The sequence below is a fragment of the Anas platyrhynchos genome, chromosome 3 (genome assembly GCF_047663525.1).
Source record: "Anas platyrhynchos isolate ZD024472 breed Pekin duck chromosome 3, IASCAAS_PekinDuck_T2T, whole genome shotgun sequence".
NCBI lineage: Eukaryota > Metazoa > Chordata > Aves > Anseriformes > Anatidae > Anas > Anas platyrhynchos.
In genome coordinates this window covers 110,621,564-110,627,563 of record NC_092589.1, presented here as the reverse complement: position 1 = coordinate 110,627,563, position 6,000 = coordinate 110,621,564, and positions in this window count along the sequence as shown.

Genomic DNA, 6,000 nt, shown 5'->3' with positions numbered 1-6,000 from the left:
ATCCAATTTAACGTTGCTCGAATGTAGCCAGGGAGAAAATCTAACGCAACAAACCAGACCTATATCCACCAAGGGAGATGAAAAATCATCATTGCTTCAGCCCCGAGTCTGAATATACCTAATTCGACCACAAATTGCTGGGCTGAGCAGAGCTCACTGCGCAGCCAGGAAGACTAATTTCTTCCCTTGCAGGAATTACCATGTTAAACTCCCTGACCTGGGTTACATAGGAGGTCAGATTAGATTATCACTGTCCCAAATTCTGGTCTCAGAAACCACTTCTCAGTGCCAATCTGGCCGAAATCCCAGGTAAACATCACAAAGAAAAATGCAATCGCGTGGTTAGGGTATCTGGTTTCTGTGTGCTGCAGTGGAAGGACCAGCTGGCTGCTGTCGGTAAGAAGGCAGCAAACCTTCCTGAAAACAGGAAAATCTTCAGCAGATGTCAGCAGGGCTGCTTATGGCCCATGTCGGACAACACCGGCCCCAAAGCGTGGCACGTGCATGCAGGCAGGCAGCTCCTGCTGCTGAGGAGGGGTTCCCAAATGCCGCAGATTTGACTAAATATACAGAAACTCCCCCATGGCACAAGGACTTCGCCGCCAGATGCACCCAGCAGAGCCCGTTCCCCGGTGTGCTGGTGCTCACACTTATCCCCAGTGCAGACCCATTTGGAGCACATCATGTTTGTGATGCCAAGGCAGGTGTTACCAGCAGAGGTGCTGAGAAACCACACGGTGATTAATTCCTCCCTGACCTGCCCACCCCCAATTGCCAAATGCTCTGTGTCACCCAGGAGAGGCCGAGTCCTCTGCCGCCAGCCACTCGTCCCTTCCCCACCCCTGGAAAGGCGGCGAGATAACAGCGGGGATGTGACTAATGGCAGCGAGAAGCCATCGGCCACCTAAATCAGGCACTGAATCAGAAGAAGGGGAAAAAAATTTTAAAAAGGCACCTGAACAAGGTACAAGCCACAGCAGGAACAGCCGGGCACATTTCATGAGCGGTGGCACGGGCCTGGCACCCGGGCAGCAGGAGGGGAGGCTGTGCGGGGAGGCACTGCGAGTTTCCCACGCGCATTCCTCCACCAGCCCATGATGAAATTTGGTCAGAAGATAGAGCATGGAAGCAGAAGGGAATTCCTAAGAGGAACGCGAAAAAAGGAAAAACAAAATAGCGCGGTAATTTCTTGCTTGCAAAGAGTGGTGTTTCCATGTGCGGGCTTGCTCCACCTGCAATTTTACATGTGTGTAGTGATTGCTGATAGAACGCCGCTGGTAAGAAGCTTGATCTGAGCCCCGGGAAAATCCCTCCCTTATTAATCCATTATTTGATATATATATGTAAAGCAGCATCCAACGTAGCCTCAATCCACAGGGACTCAAGCCTTCAGGGCTGCAGGTATTTCAGGGATGGAGGAGGGAGAGAGAGAGAAAGAAGCTAGGAGCCAAGTGCCCTGGTTTGGGGGCTGTCACTGGTGTTATTTCTGCCATGGCTGCCAGCACGGTGATAGTGCCAAGGGGCATGGTGAGCACGGTGCTGTACCAACACCCAGCAGGTACCCGGGCATCCTGCTGTGATGCTGTCCTACTGCTGCATAAGCACATGGAAGTCCTAGGGATTTGCGGAGAGGGTAACGGGAGCCAGGCTCTGAACGGGGTCAGCCTCTCTGTGAATCCTCCTCTCTGGACCCAGAAAAGTGTTTCCAAAGGAGCCTTGTCCACCCAATGGCTTAGGCCTTCCAGACCTCACCTTGATGAGAAGTGTGTGACGGATAACCAGCCAAAAATACACGGCTATATGATGAGGAAGCTCTTGCTGGCAAGCAGTGAGCACACAGCCATTGAATCAGTGGGGCACTGGCCTGCAGGTGCCCCATGTCACCAGCCCCGTGCCCAGCCTTGGGGCACTGGGGGAAACAGAGCAAAGAGCTTGCAGGTGAAGCAAAGAGGCAAAATGAGACTGCAAAAGCATCAGGAGGTGCAAACGAACCATGAAATCATATGGTAGCATTGCAAACAGAGCACCCTCAGCCTGATCACAGCCAAAAAATCCCTGGAAGCAGGAGCTTGGAGGAGACATCCCAATCAGAGACAGCCCTGCTGAGCCCGACGAGCTGCCCCTGTGACTGCACACCGATGACTCGCGGTGTTTCACAGTTAAACAAGCAGCTAAGATCTGCAGAATCAGGTCCTAACTTGAGACACGATGAGAAGCATAGCGGAGGAAGGGAAAGGAGGTGGGAGGAGACGGGGAACAGCACTTTGGCTGTGCTGTAAAACAAACCGGCAGAGCACCCGCCTCGATGGTTACCGATCCGGGTGTTTTCTCAGACATGCCAGATAGGGGAGGTAAACGCCATAAGCCCCGGGATGCCGAGAGCCCACCACAAGCCCACAGGATGACAAAGCTGCTGTCTGGTTCTCAGGCATCTGAAACCTCTTCTGCACTTCATTGTGCCGCATATAGGGATGCGTGGTGGCATCGGGGCCTCTTTTTTTGTTTGTTTCTTTGTCTGATTGGTTGGTTGTCTTTTTTTGTTTGCTTGTTTGTTTTATTATTTATTTATTTGTTTATTTTGCGTTGCATTGCATCCATGCAGCCCACCGTGTTGCGTGTACCCTGCTGTCCCCGTGCAGACGCTGCCAAGACAAGCAGAGGGTGCCTGCAGCCCCCCGTCTGCCTGTGGTATTTTCCAGCAGTTCAGAACATCTTCTGCTGTTCATCCTGCTGTTTTTTGTTGTTGTTGTTGTTTTTTGTTTGTTTGTTTGTTTTGGTGTGTGTGCAAAAAATGACCTCTGCCTTTTGCAGGGAAGAGGGAGCTTGCTCAGAGCATCGTCGGCCAGGAACCTCCCCAGCTGCTGCAGTGGGGCCGTTTTTGTGGCTGTGTGAGTTTTACCCCTTGCCATCTCACGCGGATGCCCCCGAGGGGTGGTGAAGGATGTGCAGCAGCCCTTCACAGGCCCTTTCGTTACGTGCTAATGAGTTACCATGACCCTGGTTTCCAGGTCTCTGCTCAGCCCGTGCCAGTTCCTCCCAGGGAGTGTGATTTGTGCTCCTCCACCATTAGTACCAGCACCTCCTCCACCCCAAATATATTCTCCTTTTCCCAGCAAGGAGTCCCAGCCTTCTTCCATCCCGGTATGCACAAAGTACCCACTGTCCTCCTTTTCTGAGTCCTCTCCACCATCATCATACAGCAAGAAGAACCCCTCCTGTACCTCCAGCTCCTCTGAAATGTCTTTTTTTTCTCCCAAGTTCTTCCTCCCCCCACCCTGAAACATTTTCCTTTGCTCTTTAAGGGAAGAGCACGAGGCTCTTCTCTCCCTCACAGCAATTTCCATGGGGCAGAGACCTGGCCCAGCCCTCGCTAACTGCAAAGTCAAGATGGGGGGAGAGAGCTTTGCCAAACCTGCTGCCACCCTGCAGTGTCTGGCAGACATCAGGGTGGCCTGGGAGGAGGAGGGACACAAAACTGCCCGGCACCCTCTCCGTGATGTAACGCGGGGTTGAGAGCTCTTATCTCAAGTCAGGCTGCAGCTAATGCAAGCCGTATCTCAGGAAAAGCTGCACCCCGCACCGAGCTCCTGGTGCCACTGAAGCTCTCCGTCCTCCCCAGACTTCCTGGGAAGTGTTTTGAACTTTATTTTTAAAAGTGCAATTAATCACAGAGCAGAGCTTGAAACCGGTCCAAGCGCAATAAAAGCGCCCGAGCAGAGCCTGCTCAGCCCAGCGAGCATTGTTTGCCACGGCCTGACTTCAGGCACCGGGAAACTTCTCAGATGTGTTAACTTTGCAGCTCCTGGCTCCTGCAGGAATCTTAACTGCTACCAGCTGGACGGGGGAGCAGCTTCGGGGGAGCAGCTCTCCCCTGCCTTTATATGTGCTCCTCTGAGCGCTGACAGCCTGCACCCTCCACAAGTTTTCACCCCCGTTGGCTGCAGGCTGCGCCCTACGAAGGTGCCCTTTCCTTCTGTTTCCATCTTTTGGCAGGGAAGGGGGCATCTCGGTGGAGCCCCTCCGTCGTGCCCCTCCATCTGCCGCTGGTCTCCATGTGGTTTACAGCACGCCGCAGGAAGGCATTTTCTCACGCTATTAAGTTTTCACTAGATGCGGAGGGGGATCAGGAATGCCTCGGACGGCGTAAAAAATCCCTTCCCGGCTCGGTTATTAGGCTCTAGCAGCGTCAGCAGGCAAAATTATAGCCTCCATGAAATGTGAGCCTGCTGCTTCGCCACGGGCAAGGGGTGCTCTTCCAGGTACACTCTCCTTCCCTTGGCCTGCCCGTCCTTGCAGAGCACAGGGTGCCTTCTGCTGTGTGTTCATCAGGTGCCGCAGGTCCCTGGTTCTGTTCTGCTGCTCCAGGAGCACCACCAGCAGTAACACCTCGTACAATGAAAAGCTCCCAGACCACAGCTGTACCCCACAGGCTGAGCACCCAGCATCTGCCTGCATGCTGTAGGAGGTACGCAGCGCCTAGGGAGCTCACGTGGGTTTCCTCACCTTTTTCTCTTCCCCATATCTCTCATATGACAACCTCATGCACAGGCTCCATAAGAGGGTCCTAATCATCCTAACCACACTTGGTGCTCTGCATATTAAAAGCTCCTCAGAAACATAAATTAATCAGCCCTTTCAGCATCCACATGGAGGTGAACAGGAGCTACAGCCCTGTTTTGCAGCTGGGGACACCGACACACCGCAAGGTTCACCCCGGGCCACACAAGGGGTTAGTAGCACAGCTGGGACCAGGCATCTCTGGCTTTTAAATTGTGCTCAAACCACCAAACCTCACTGCAGAGGCACGCTGGAGGGACCGCGTCCAAACCAAAAGTGAGCAGTGCCCAGGACTATAAATAATTTCTCCTGACACTGCTGTCATGAAGCTTGTGCAGAGCGCAGAAAAGCCTGGTGTCATCCTGGGTTTGTGACTCCGCTTCCTTCAGAAACCCCACTGACTGCTCAGTCCCCTGGTACCCAAATGAGGTCTAGAAATGAAAAATTGGTGAAGCAGCTTGTGACATCAGAGACCTTGTCTATGGCCAGGACTGTGTCTGTGTCATTGTATCACAACAATAATGAAGAGCAGCACTCCTAAGCAAGCCTACATGCAAGATCTTGGAATGGCAGAGCAGCAAATGAAAAAGCAAGAAGAACAGGGCGAGAGGAAAGGAGAAGCCCAACACGGATGACTTTGGTAATCCAGTCTTCTCTGGTGGAAGCCGAAAGGAGGGACTGCCAGACATAGCAGCACGACTAGACGCGTTTACATCCAAAACCAAAGCTGAACCCATGTGTTCAGGATGCAGCTTGAGCCTCATGCTCCTGGCCTGAACAAAGCCACCCATCGCTGGGCTGTATGATTGCAAGAGATCACCACGCTTCCCCATTATTTTTCTTTTTTGATGTAATACTCTACCCTGCAGCTCCAAAATGCTTCCCCTTTCATGGGTTCGGTTTCTTGCCCCTGCACCTTGGAGGAAGGGGTGTGTGACTCAGCCCCACTCACACCGAGGCGCTACGGTTCCCCTGCCAGCGAGCCAGCCCTGCTGCCCTCAGGCTGCACAAACCCCAAGCGATGTCTTCTGGGAGGAGAGCTGCTTTGATAAACACTGTGCCAAAGGAGAGGCAGGATGCGGAGACATCCGAGTTAATCATCCTGGCTTCAACCCCACAGGATGTCTCCAGTGACTGAAATGTAGGTGGAAAGCCAGGCTTAAACTCCAGGTTTGGGGACTTCAGGGTTAGGCGGCCAGCCACACAGAGGTCCAACACGAGGTGACCAAGTAGAAAACCCCAAATGACAGCAGGACAACTGCCAGATGGGGTTGTTAGCTCCTAAGTGGCTTTGGCATTGCTTGTGGCAGCCAATGATGGCTTTATTATAGGCTTTATTATGACAATGACAGAGCAAAGAAATCATGGTCAAAGGGAGAAAAAAAAGTCTCGAGGGTGAGATTTTCTGAATGTGCAACACTCCTGTAAGGCTACCCCCATCTC